General features: G+C 45.2%; 1 protein-coding gene across 3 annotated transcripts in view; it reads right to left on the bottom strand.

Moving 5' to 3' along the window:
- SPTB (spectrin beta, erythrocytic) overlaps nt 1-12,434 on the bottom strand; it is a 123,058-nt gene extending 110,624 nt beyond the window's left edge. For all 3 annotated transcript variants that reach the window (XM_045901036.3, XM_045901035.3, XM_045901037.3), the window contains exon 1: nt 12,257-12,434. The gene's annotated coding sequence lies outside the window, so the exon portion shown is untranslated. The remainder of the gene's footprint in view (nt 1-12,256) is intronic.
- Nucleotides 12,435-14,355: the final 1,921 nt, after the last annotated feature.

The raw sequence follows: 14,355 nt of genomic DNA on the forward strand, positions 1-14,355 counted from the left end.
CGACGTGAAAAGTGACAGCTTGAGGGCTCACAGGAGTGAGTGGATGTCTTGGTGCATTAGGGAACAAGGGGAAGCACCAGAGGGGTACTGTTCGAGTGGGGCCTTAAAAGATACATAAGAGTTCACAGCTACAGAAAGAGAGAAAGACACTGCAGGACCAGAAAACAGAGAAGTAAACTCACGGATGTGAAAACGCACCCTGAGCTGACACAGTCACAAACATCCAATGTAAAGTAAATAGAAAGGGAATGAAGCCAGGAGGGATGCTGGAACAGACTGCCTGCCTGTTTAAACTTTATTTTGGGGCAACAGGGAACCAATGAGGTTTTAAAGTAGTTGAATGACTCACAATCATGTTTTTAAAAATAATTCTGAGGGGCGCCTGGGTGGCTCAGCTGGTTAAGCAACTGCCTTTGGCTCAGGTCATGATCCTGGAGTCCCGGGATCGAGTCCCGCATCGGGCTCCCTGCTCGGCAGGGAATCTGCTTCTCCCTCTGACCCTCCTCCCTCTCATGCTCTCTCTCATTCTCTCTGTCTCAAATAAATAAATAAAATCTTAAAAAAAAAAATTCGGAGATCAGGGTGTAAGATGGGATAGAGAGAGAGAGAGACTAAAGGCCAATTATTCAAACATGAGACAGTGAAAATTGAAAGAAAGAAACTAGTTTGAAAATTTTGGAGGAAAAATGAACAGGCAGCCAACTAGATGCACAAGCGTGAAACGAAGAAAACCCAAAAAAGTTGCTGACACTCGTACTTGGGACGATGGCAACAACAGGAACCTGGCTATGAAAACAGGTAGAAGAGCACGTTTGCGTGAAGGGGGGAGCTGAGAGGTCCTACTGCTACATAAGGAGTTTGACACATCTTGTTACAACCAAATGAAGGCAGAGATTGGGGCTAGAGATGAGGATTTAGACACACTGGCAACCCCAACAATGAAAAGCTGGTAGAGAAGAAGGAACAAAAAAGAAAGAAAAGAGAAGGCAAGAAAGAAAGAGAAAGCAAGCCAGCCTGCACTGTAAGCAAACTGGGAGGAGAAGAAGGAGAGCCTGGATCCCAGGAGTAAGGGAGGGCTTACTTTCAAAGCAAGAGTGGTTAACAAAGTCCAATATTGCAGAGAACTTGGGACCTGGGTCCGGAAGGGGGCTACCTCATTTGACAATATCAGACCTCTTTTGAAGCAATTTTAGCACAGTTACGGAGAGCTGTCTTATGACTGGGTATATTGTACAGTACTAATTAGCATCTTCATCCTCAGATGTCAAAGAACTATGTTGGAAATAGGATTCAGAACATTAATTATTAATTAAAAGCTAATAAGGGGAATTCAAGCCTATTAGGTTAAATCATTGCAAATATAAAGCAACATATAAAGGTATACAACTAATTACCTCTTTAATTTCAGGCCATTATAGATGCAAGATAAAAGAAAAAAAGAAACTCTTAGAATTAAGAGCCATGGAATATTGACCTCCCCCCAAATATGGTGGGCACAGTGATTCTAAGCAAGCACTCTAGAATAAATACATTAGGTCTCAAGTTCCGCTTTGATCTTCTCAGTGTATAATTCTGGGTAAATAAACTTCTTTAAGCCTGATATTTTTCATCTGTCATATTAGGATAACAACAGAAATGACAAACACATATAAAAGCTCTCAGCATCTCTCTCTCTGCTGAGAGACTTATAAATGTTGACTTATTATTATAACTCATTATAATAATATTCATTTCCACTATACATATATATATATCTCAATCATATATAATTTCAAACATTCACTTGTTAATTTTTTAATCAATAGCTATTTGGGGGGCTGTATACCAAGCATGACTCTAGGTGCTGGGAATTAAAAAAAAAAAAAAAAGAGAGAGAGAGAGAGACCTAGCTCTCCATCATAAGAAGCATAGCCTAATGATGTAGAAGGCAAGTTGACAATTTCAAGACAAGATGATCCATCCCCTGAGAAAGGAGCAAGAAAGGTACTGCAAAAACCATGCAGGAGAAAGGGTCCTGTGCTACTCCAGGACCTGGGAGGGAGAGGGGTTGTCAGGCAAGGCCATGAAGAGGAGACAACACTTTAGGCATTACAAGGACTCTGCAAAGACATTTTTAAGGATAATAATAAATATTAAGGTGCCATCACACACACACACAAATCCCTGAAAAAAAAAATATTAGAGAAAGAGGAAGCTCTTTGCCCAAGGGCAAACAGCAAGAGAAAAGGAGCTGGAAGCAACCCAGACTCTTGTCATCCAGCTCAAGGAGATATTTTGGTTGAAATACATCATCACATAATATTTACACCTTTCCCCACCTGAGTTTGGGTTATTACATGTTTTACAAAGCAAATTAAACATCTCCTACCTGTCCTCTAAAAGTCTACAATTTTAAAACAGGCAAACTAGTATATGGACAAATGCAAGAACTTTGATGAAAAACTATCCCCCAAAGACAGTGTTCTCAAATAAACAATTCTCAAGTTCAGTTTGGTTCCAAAGGTGAGGATGTTAATAAATTTTGCCCTTCCCTTTGGGGACCAGGGAGAAATATTAAAATGGCATGGTTTGGTTCCTCAAAAATTAAAAACAGAATTACCATATGATTCAGCAATAAATTGGAGCCTATAGTTCTGAGTATACACCTGGAAAAAGTGAAAGCAGAGTATCAAAGAGAGATTTGTATATCCATGTTCATAGCACCATTTTTCATAATAGCCAAGGGATGGAAGTGACTCAGGTAGATGGATGAATGGATGAATAAAATGTGAAAAATACATACAATGGAATATTATTCAGCCTTAAAAAGGAAATTCTGACGCATGCTGCAACATGGATGAATCCTGAAAACATTATGCTGGCTGAAATAAGCCAGACACAAAAAGACAAATACTGTATGATTCCATTTATATGAGGTACCTAGAGTAGTCAAATTCATAGAGACCGAAAGTGACATGGTGATTGCCAGGTGCTGGGGCGATGAGGGGAGTTATGTTTAATGGGTACAGAGTTTGAGTTTTAGAAGATGACAAAAGGGGCGCCTGGGTGGCTCAGATGGTTAAGCGTCTGCCTTCGGCTCAGGTCATGATCCTGGAATCCCGGGATTGAGTCCCGCATCAGGCTCCCTGCTCCTTGGGAGCCTGCTCCTCCCTCTGCCTCTCTCTCTCATGAATAAATAAATAAAATCTTTAAAAAAAAAAAAAAGATGACAAAAGTTCTAGAGATGGATGGTGATGGTGGCTACACAACAACGTACCTGTACTTACCCCACTGAACCGAATACTTAAAGCTAGTTAAAATGGTACATTTTGTTATACATTTTTAAAAAATGACATGGTTGCCATGTCCATTAAATAACTATACCTCGTCATTTAGGAGCAAATGAAAACACCTTGTTTCTGACATTGAGATGCAGTGCCATCTGAAGAGGGGACAAGAGTATGAGACCAGGCCCCTTAGAAAGGTCTACATCTAAAGGAGCAGAGTCCATTTACCATTTTCTGGGAATGGACACCTATGTAACCCACTAAGGAGAGGACTTTGTTGGCAGCCATCATTTGAGATTTTTTACTTAATATAATCCCTGTGCACCAGCACCACCCTGTTAGGGGATGACTGTCAAAGCACACATTCCAAAAATTACTAGCTGAACTTCTATGTGAAAAAGCATTATGCAGGGCTTTATGTAAGACCTGTGACTGTAATTCATAAATCAGTTCTGGCCTTTAAGAGAACAAGTGGAGCAAGTAATAGATAGACATAAGTCAAATAATAATAATAGTAATAAATGAAGTCTATGGTTATGTAACTAGACCGTTAACAAATCTGTAGAAGGGAGAGATCACTAGGGGCTGGAATGTTCCAGGAAGACTGATGGAAACCTCTCCAAATCTGGGAGAAATGTTCAGGACTGAACGAGTAGAAGCAGACAAACCTGGCTCAAATAAAAGGTCTGTGATGGGAATTGGTAAGAGATAAAGATAGAAAAAGACATTGGAGCTAGATTACAATGGCTCTTAAAAGTCAACGTTGTAAGTCTGGATTTCCACTTCTACCACTGGAGGTTTTTGAGAAGGAGTATTACAGGACAAACACAGGGTGCAGGATGGCTTGGAAGGGGACCCCTAATTGACAGAAAGCTGGACTCCAGGCCTGAGGGCTACTAAGTCACAAAAAATGAAACCAAATGTGTGCTTTTAGTAGGTTAAAGCTAGGACTTTAAAATATGGCCAAATGCTTATATATGCAATGAATTTTTCTTGAAGGATATGCAGGAAACTGTTGACATTGGTAACTTCCTAGGAGTAGAACTGGAGGTAGGGGAAGGAAGACTCTTACTTTTCATCGTATACCCTTGTACAATGTGGATACCCTTCTTAATCATGTGCATGAATTCATTTTATAATTTAAAATAATTTTTTAAAATATGGCAACCAGGAAGGGTTAAAAGATGTTTAGGCTGTAAAGAACACATTCAAAACATTTCTATTTATAAAGTGAAATATATTTCAATCCTGTTTGTATTATATCTTAATCTCTATCACATAGTAGAGATGTTGTAAGAATACCCTAAAAGTAACAGTAAAAAGTACACAGAACTAACTGCACTTCTAAAGCTCTACTTCAAAACAAACAGATGTCCTGAGTCATTCACCATAAAACACCTTCTTTCAGGTGTATTTCAATGAAAAGTCTGCCTGAATCTATTCCAAATAAACTCCTTGATAACAACAAAAATAAAAAAGAATAGCCCATAGTACATTTGACAAGATATATCCCTTCTCGGTAAATGGCTTTTTCATTCTTAGAGTTGCTCAGGCCAAAATCAACGGAGTCATCCATGACTTATTCTTTTTCTCTCCTCCTCTATCCCCAAATCCCATGAGCTCTATCTTCAACTCTATCCAGACGCCAGCTGCATTTCCCACCCCACCACCATCGTGCTGGTCCATCATCTCTAACCCGGCCCACTAGAGTAGCTTTCATCCTACTCCCTGTATCCACTCTTGTTCCCTACAGTCAGTCTTCTACAGGACAGCCAGAGAGATCTTCCTAATACACAAATCTGAACACATCACTCCTCTGACCACAACTTCCGGTGGCTTCCTATTGCATGGCTAAAACCCAAAGACTTGCATGGCTGCAAAGCCTGCATGATCCAGACCCCATTTCCTCTCCAATGTCACGTCCTGCGCTCACCCCTTGTCCCTCCTCTTCAGTCAGGCTGGCTTCCTGCCCATTCCTTGGACATAGCAGTGACCCCACTTCAGGGCCTTCACCCTCGATCTAAATCTCTTCCCCCAAACACACGCATTCCCCTCCCTCACTTGGTTTGGCTCTCTGCTCAAATGAAACCTCATCAGAGAGGTCTTTCCCCACCATCCTACCTCAAATAGTAGAATCGCCTCTCTTTCTCTTCACACTGCTTTTTCTTTACAGCAAATTATAATATATAGTCTTTTTTTTTTAAGATTTTATTTATTTATTTGACAGAGAGAGCAAGCACAAGCAGGGGGAATGGCAGGCAGAGGCAGAGGGAGAAGCAGGCTCCCTGCAGAGCAAGGGGAGCCCGATGTGGGACTTGATCCCAGGACCCTGGGATCATGACCCGAGCCGAAGGCAGTCGCTTAACCAACTGAGCCACCCAGGCACCCCTGTTTGTTGTTTTTATTGTTTATTCCTGTCTCACCCAATGAGTATGGATGCTCCATGACATCAAACTTTTTTTTTTTTTTTTTCCATTTTCACTCCTCTATCCCCTGGACCTAGAATATGTCTGGCAAATAAATGAAAGCTTAATAAATATTTGTTGAAGATTGAAGTACAAATCAAAACACCTAAGATACTGGACAAAAAGAGGTTGTCAAAGTCCAAAATGAGGCATAAGCATAATAATACCCAGTAAATTTGGGGTAAAGGAGTGAAAAAGCCAACACATCAATTGACAGGTATGTAAACCTATCACTTATCTACAGCATACTGGGAATCCACACGCACGCTTGATATTAATTCATACATTGGGACATCATCTGTGTACAGGCTGGAGGGCTACTCTTGAGGTTTTGTGCTTAAATAGTAAATACCGTAACAAGTTTCCTCCTCCCTCTCTCCAACGAACTGAGACTGATAGTTCTGAAGAAAGAAAGCAATCACTGTCTCAACCAGAAGGCCCAGAATATTCAATTATTCCATTGAGGAGAAGATCTGGACAAAGCCCCAGCCTTGGAACTAGGAAATTGGGTCAAAGTCAGGTTCTGCCATAAACTATGAGAGGGAGCTTGGGCAAAGCATTGTTTGCTTCTAATCCCGTTTTCTCTATCGTAAAGCTTCTTCACGTGGTCCCTGTAAAATCAGATGATGCATACACACAGGTATCCTGAAAGCTGAGTGACTATACATCATCTGTGTGATTGTCGTCCTGTGCTAATCTCTAGTTCACCTTCCCTTGCCTGCCACTGGTGAACTTTGTCTAAACAAGGATCTGATCTGGTCCCTCCCCTGCTCAAAAATCTTTACAGATTTTCAACTTGAACCTCCAATGGTTCAAGCTTCTTCACAAACTGAACCCAAAACACCTTTCCAGTCATATTTTGGCCCGTTCCTGGGCTGTGCCCTACATTCCAGCCACACAGAATTGCTCCGCATTCCCTAATTTCATCCCCCTTTACGCACATCTGTCTGGGCGATGTGCCTAAGCCCCTCCCCCAACCTCCCTTCTTCTGTTGGAGAAACCCTAGGCACTCCCCAACCTGAATCAGACTTTTCCTCCCGTGGGCTTTCTCTCAGGCACCCTGTTGAATCACTGCTTGTTTGCAAGACTCTTTCCCCACCAGACCAGCAGGTCTCCATCTGATCCTTTTTCGAGTCCTCAGCATAGAGTGGTGTAATGCACGTAGGTGTTCAATGCTTGCTCTCTCTCAACATTTCTCAGATGACTCTCTCAGGCCTTTCCAGCTCTTTCTCTGACTTATGGCTTGGAGGCACTATTAGGAAGGGGCTTCTCCTACTTTTCTACTCCTGAGGAAATATGCTGGAAGATGCCGCTGACTGACCACTCCTAGGGGCTTCCGGAAACAGGCTGGAACTAAGCAGAGGGACAGAATGAAGCTAGGGACCTCTCTCCAGGCCTCATAAGTTATATCTTTAAAGCGTGCTTCGTTTTACTGGAAGTGCTATGAATTCTCAAATGAGGCACACCCTAATACAAATGGAAATGATTTTCAACTTACCCATTTTCAGGATTATTCAAGTTTCTGTTCCTCTTCACGATGGTGGAAACTCCTGGATTGACTATAATTCAAAGCAATTATTGTTCTTTAGCTGCCAAGGTGCCCTGTTAGTCTTTTCATAACTATCCTGGATGATCTGAGCCCAGTCCAGTGCAAAGTCTATTTTTTTCTAGCTCTGTACCTTTTCATTTGCTAAATTTATAGCATTCACATGAAAGGAAGAAAGGAAGCCCCATTTTGCCCCCATTGGGAACATGATATATGGGTTTTAATTGCCCTTGTAATTATACCCTTGTCCAGCTCTGCACAAGTATGGTGTAGAAATTAAACATTATAGCAAAGCCTGAGAAGGCCTCACAGAGGTTGGAAGATGCTGGCTTTGTAAGATTTCCTGCCCCCAGGAGAAGGAAAGAAAAATGAAAGGTGGTCTGGGAATGTCATAAGCTAGCCAGCAATCTCCACTGAGGAAGCATTTTCTGTCTATGACCACCTCTAAAACTGTGTGAGCTGTAAGGCTGGGGATCCCCTGGTGGTTTGATATTCAGCTAAGGCTGGATGAAAATGGCAGAACTTGGATTGCTTGGCTGCGAATTAAGAAACAAACACAGCAACAAAGGGAAACATGCTATGACATTTTCTAAATATTTACCAAGGGGAGTTGACAATTCATTGGCTGGAGCCAGATCTGACAGTGAATTCTGCCTGCCTCCTATGCCTTCCCTCGATCACCATCTCCATCTCCAACTCCAAAACCAGGTGAACTTCACCTCTTGGGGTTGGCAGAAACAAGCAGCTTCTTTGTGAAAACCCGGCAAATGCTACATGGTGATTCAGGCCCACGGATCACTGCATTTATCCCTCCTCCCAGATCTCTTATCTGAAGTAGAGGAGCAACCAAAGAGCTATCTATAAAAACAACAATACAAACTACTTCTAAGATAAAATACTTCTTTGTACAGCAATTTCTGACCAGTAATATCCATATGGTTTCAGAACCCAATATCCATGAACAGTCCCTGCCAGTCCTCATCATAAAATCAAATTTCTCATCAGCCCACACATTTGCATTCCTGATCCTCCCAGGTCAATTGGTAAACATCAATCTGCAGGTCTGAGGTTATTTAAAAAAAAAAAACAAAAAAAAAAAACAAACCATTACGGATAATGAAGAAATGTACTTTATGTCACTTTAAACTTCCTGCTGGTCATGTTTCCTACACTTTCAAGTCTTATACGGAGAGTATAATTTTGCATTTGCTTTTAAAATCTGAAATAACATACTTCAAGAGCAATTTGGTGAGTGGGTTTAGATTAAAACAGGTATCTGACAGTCCCAATGAATCCCCAAAGTCCTTTCTTTCCCCACTGCCCCAGAAATGCTACATAATTATTTATCTCAAGATAGTAATGTACATGGGGCGCCTGGGTGGCTCAGTCGTTAAGCGTCTGCCTTCGGCTCAGGTCATGACCTCAGGGTCCTGGGATCGAGCCCCGCGTTGGGCTCCCTGCTCAGTGGGGAGCCTGCTTCTCCCTCTCCCACTCCCCCTGCTTGTGTTCCCTCTCTCGCTGTGTCTCTCTCTGTCAAATAAATAAATCTTAAAAAAAAAAAAAAGATAGTAATGTACAAACCTATTGTATAAAAATGCATACATCTCGGGCGCCTGGGTGGCTCAGTTGGTTAAGCGACTACCTTCGGCTCAGGTCATGATCCTGGAGTCCCTGGATCGAGTCCCGCATCGGGCTCCCTGCTCAGCAAGGAACCTGCTTCTCCCTCTGACCCTCCCCCCTCTCATATGCTCGCTCTCTCTCGTTCTCTCTGTCTCAAAAAAAAAAAAAAACAAAAAACAAAACTTTAAAAATGCATACATCTCTATGCCTAACAAGCAATGGGAAAGTTATGGAACAGTTTAGAGTTTAATGCTCACTGATGTCTTCTCACCTGTCTCCAAAACCTGTTTTTTTTTTAAGATTGTACTAAGATTAAAAAATATCCGCTCACAAATCTCCCTCAAAGGAAAGAAAACTTCAGTGGTTTGGTTAGGCAGAACCAGGAGATAAACCCAATATTGGTCTTGAGAGAGAGAAAGGACTGAAATGGGCAAGAATGATAAGAAACATGGAAGGCACGTACCATATCTGTACCGAGATGACCAGGTAAACTGCACTTAGGTCTCCCCTTTAAGCAACCAGCCACACAAACAGAAGCTGGACTCGGTGACCTCTAAGGTCCCTTCCCACTCCAATAGCGTTTGCCTCATGAATTTTTTATAGTCATCCTCTGTCCTATCACACTGTCCCCATGCATCATCAAGCCCTCCTGGCCACTTCCACGACTGAAAGGAAAATCTGTTTAAAAAAAAAAAAAAATCCATGCTTTGACTACTGCCAGAATTATAGTTCTGTCCTTGAAAGAATGACCTGAACATAATGGGCCAGGCTAAACACCTCTGAGCAAAGAAGTGCTCAATACCATCTTCAGGCAATATTTTTTAAGACTTCTCTGATATATGCAGAATTATAACCCAAGGCCTTGGGAGTGAAAGACCGTGAAGCTAATAGACCATCCTACAACCAAATCTTTGCAACTTGTACTCTTCTATTCCCTGCCGAATGTCTAACCTTAAAAAGCAGGTAGGTACCTAACAGCTGAGTTTGAATCCAGGCCCCACCTCTCATCAGCTGTGTATGATGTGAGGCAAATTATTTAATTTCCTTGAGGCTGTTTCCTGACTTGTAAAATGCTGGTTATATGAACTACGTTGCAGAGTTACTGTGACAATAGGATTAAAAACAACAACAACAACAACAAAAAAGGCACCTCTGAGCATTCATTTGTTTGTTCTCCCATTCATTCAACAAAGATTGTCCACAACCAGTCAGGCACCAGTACATAAAAGATGGGAAAAAAATGAAAGCTATTATTACTTTTATTTACCCAAATAGTCTGTTTCCAGAATTGTGGCAGAACCATCCAATTGTGACTTTAGTTCAAAACTTTCATGACTAAAATCGTCATTTGTAGTTAATCAGGTATGATCCCACATGGGAGTGCACCTACCACCTTACCTTTACACACCTCAAAGCTAATCACCTAGCAGGTGTTTGGCCAGAGGACACCTTCAGAATGCTCGGGAGCAGCAACAAGCAGAGCAAAAGGTGGTATCCCAGCTCTCAGCTGGATAAGCCACTCAGGAAAACTCGATATGCCTGTGCTACAAGACACGTCCTGGATGCCTGGGAGTTTTTGGGTGCTTTCAATTCCACGATCGGACTCTGAGTCTTCTGAGAATTTAGGATTAACAGCTCTGGCTCATCCCCAGTCTTTGTGACTGGGCCACTGATAAAGCTAAGAGCAACAGCTAAGGGGTCTAAAAGCCATGTTTTCATAATGCAGGGTTTATGGTTTTCAGCTGTGCTTTACTCAGAGTTTGATAAAGTTCTGTATAAATGATCCACCTCTGAGGAGTCCATTGGTTTCAAGGCTGTAGGCTCTTCTTCAGTGTGAGCCCAACATTCCTTTTCCTAACTAGCCCAAAGCCTCCAGGCAAGTACAAACCTAGCTGTATTGGGTGTTGGGCATTCAGTACACTTAAACATTTTGCACTTAAAAAAAAGTTTTCAAAGACTTTCTGGAACCCAGGGCTCCTAGCAGAAGAGTAAAAGTCTGACCCTGGAATAAGAAATAACCTGCCCTGGGTCATAGGGTGGTCAAAGAGGGAATTCTAGAATAAAATTCAGAGCCGTTTGTGAAGCTAAGGATAGGTTAGTGGGACGGTAGAGAGAATGCCTAAAAATTTTGATTTGCAGACTCCTCTCATTCAGGAACCACCTGAATCATTTTCCCTAGAAACTGAAGTACTGACCAGGGCTACCTCAAGGCTATGCGTTTTGCATTGCTACCTCCTACGTGGAGGTGACCGCCTAGGTTCTTCACAGAAGTTATGGGTACAAAAATCCTGTCACTATCTCCCCCCACCCCCAATCTGATGTATCTAAAATTTTTTCTAATAAGTGGATTTTCATTTCCCTTCAGCCAGTTTAGCGCGTTATCATCAACTCCTGGCGCCTCTAATTGCTCACTGAAAACAGTGGTTTGGATATTAATAGGCTATAAATCAAGGCCCTACCTGGGGCTCGTTGTCACGGAAACTGTACTCAAGCCCACAGCGACTTCCCCACCCTCGGGAAGTCTGGGCGAGTTGGTGGGAGTTGGGGATGGTTTTAAAGCTCCTGTTGTTTCAAAAAAAAAAAAAAAAAAAAAAAAGCTCCTGTTGTTTCTCCCACTTTCTGCTATTTCTCAGGGCCAAGTTATTAAAGAAAGAGGAACTGATGAGGCAGGTGAGAGTAGAGTGGACCGTAGCAGCTTGAAGAACTCTTTGGGAGAGGAGGGCAGGAGGTCCTTGGAGTATGCCTCGGGCATTCTGATCTTTCCTCCTCGGGTCTGCACCCGGTCACTCTCTCCGCGTCGTTCCCACCGTCCGGGGATCAGGCCCCCTTCGCTGACCTGTCCTGTCCTCCCTGCCTGGGCGCTGGGCTGCCCGGGGAGCGCGCGGACAAGTTCCCCAGAAGAAAATCTGAGCGGCTCCGGGCTGAGAAGCCCGGCGGCAGGAGGCAGAGAGGGCAGGTCCGACAGGCAGGAGGCAGAATCCCCTTGGCTCCCATGCCGGGGTCCTGGAGGAGGTGGCCCGGGACTTGAACACGCACCGCGCCCCCCGCCCCCGCCCTCCCAGAGCCCCGGGGCGACGCTCCAGAATCCGGCTCTCCAAAGCAGAGCGCCCGACTCGCCAAGTGCCTCCAAAGCCCACGCGGATTCCCGCGCCCCAGGATGTTCGCTGCCGCAGCCGCCAGGGCCTCCCGGGCCCCACTACCCGCACCCGGGGCTAAGCCCCCACCCGGCCCCCTGGGCTACGCGCGTCACGAGCCCCCTGGGCCCAGCGCCTCCTCTGCGCTCGCGCCGCGCGCCCCAGCCTCGCGCATCCGCACCCGCACCCAGCCCCCGCCGGCCGCTGGGCCCTCCCGGGACTCACCTGCGCTGGGGCTGTAGCGGCGGCCACCCCGAGCCCAGGGGCGGGGGCGCAGGGGAAAGAGGGCAGCACGGTGCTCCTAGCACAGCGGCCGCCGGGCGCCTGGTGCTGCCGAGCCGCGGACCCGCCCAGAGATATAAATAACATTATCTGAGGAGGGACATTCCTGCCGGGGGACATCGCTGCTGCCGGGACTAGATAGTCCCGCGGCGGGGGCGGGGAGGCGGGGCCGCAGCCTCCCGCAGCGCCAGGCCCAGCCCCCGCCTTCCCCACCCACTCCCGCACCTGCCAATCAGCCTCCGCGTTGGGGGGCACCTGCCAGGCCTCCGCCCCGGCTCCCGCTGCCGGCCTCCGCCTCCTGGCTGGCCGCCTGGGCCCGGGACGCCAGAAGCTCGAGCCGCCCGCAGCGCCCCCATCGTCGTTCACCTCCCCTAACCGCGCGCCACCGCGAGCTCCCTGCGGCGGGAAAAGGGTTTCACTCCGCAGCTCAGGCCTAATTCGTGCGCCCTGAGCACCGAGCCTGACCACGAAAATGAACCCTCCAGCCTTTCCCGCCCCGCGTCCCCACTGTGTACTCTCCGGTTTTTAAAATATATTAAAACACACGCTTAGACCGTAGGGTGGGCGAGGCGGGCGCCCTCGGCCCTGCGCCCCGGTTGCGGCGGGTTTGGGAAGGAGAGATTGTTCCCCGGCGCTGGTGTGTTAGAAAGCACGCTCCGGGGCGGACTTCACTTGGCAGGCAGCGTGAACAGACGCTGGGAGGCCCCCGCCCCCAGCCCACGGGCTCAGCGTCTCTGTTTCTGTCTGCAAACCTGGTGTGGTCGGGGCGACCCGGCACTGCTGACCCGGCGCAGCCCACAGTCGCAGGGTGCTCGCATAGTGCAAGGATTGTAATCAACAGGCAAACTGCCACACCAGCCCACCGGCACCTCCTGTCCGGCCCCCGCTTTCCAGGTGAGCAGGGGCTTCCTCACTGCAAGCCTGGATGGGGTGGCATGCAGTAGGCCAGAGAAAACACTAGAACCTATGGTGCCAAAGAGGAAAGACAAGGCATCTCCCGAGTCACCCGAGAGAGATTCACAGAAGAAAATGTCATTTTCTTGACTTAAAGATACAAGGTTATTGTTCAATAACACTTAGTGGTACGCTTCGCTGTAGCTTTCATCTCCTTTACTCCATTGGTCGTTTCCAGGACGGTGTCTCACCCAGGAATCAGCCCAGGTGATCTCAGGTATTATGGATGACAGTGGAGATTCAAAACACAAAGATGTAGAAAAGAGTTACAACTTTGATACTGCCTGGTATTCTTAACGGAACAGTCTTAACTCCTGAGTATTTGCTTCAGAGTGTAATGCTGTTTTCCAGGATTCACCAGGAAAAGGGTGTTTAATTGCCAGATGTGCATGCTTCATTTATATATAGATGCAAAGATATTTCACTTCCTGCTGCAGCCACACTTCTCGAGAGTGGGCATTTAGACATTGAGATGTGCTAAGTGGGGCAAACTCCACAGATACTACAAAGCCACAGAACTCTCCACCCCACGCCCCCTGATGTCTGGGCCCTTATTAACCTCAGTTTCTCAAGAGACACTAGTAATATAAGATGATAGCAGAATATTCGTGGTCATCCATTAGATTAGCAATGATGCCCCCTCTTCTGATAACATTTAAGAATCCATTTGTTTAGGGCACCTGGGTGACTCAGTTGGTTAAGCGACTGCCTTCGGCTCAGGTCATGATCCTGGAGTCCCGGGATCGAGTCCCGCATCGGGCTCCCTGCTCGGCAGGGAGCCTGCTTCTCCCTCTGACCCTCCCCCATCTCGTGCTCTCTCTCTCTGTCTCATTCTCTCTCTCAAATAAATAAATAAAATCTTTAAAAAAAATTCATTTAAGAATCCATTTGTTTATTACTAAGTTAAAGAAAGATCATTCTCATTTAAAAAATTATTTAAGAACCAAATTCTGGAAAGGGAAACAAGAAAAACAGGCCAACTTCAAAAGCTGAGTGTGTGATATATCTCAAGTAGAAATCCTTGATCTGTTTTTGAAAGGAAAAAATGGTGAGAAATTATTTATGTTTTTTAAAAGCCTTGTGTGAAT

The sequence above is a fragment of the Mirounga angustirostris genome, unplaced genomic scaffold (genome assembly GCF_029215605.1).
Source record: "Mirounga angustirostris isolate CCGP_5_RB_7025 unplaced genomic scaffold, mMirAng1.0.hap1 SCAF_9, whole genome shotgun sequence".
In the NCBI taxonomy this organism is placed as follows: domain Eukaryota; kingdom Metazoa; phylum Chordata; class Mammalia; order Carnivora; family Phocidae; genus Mirounga; species Mirounga angustirostris.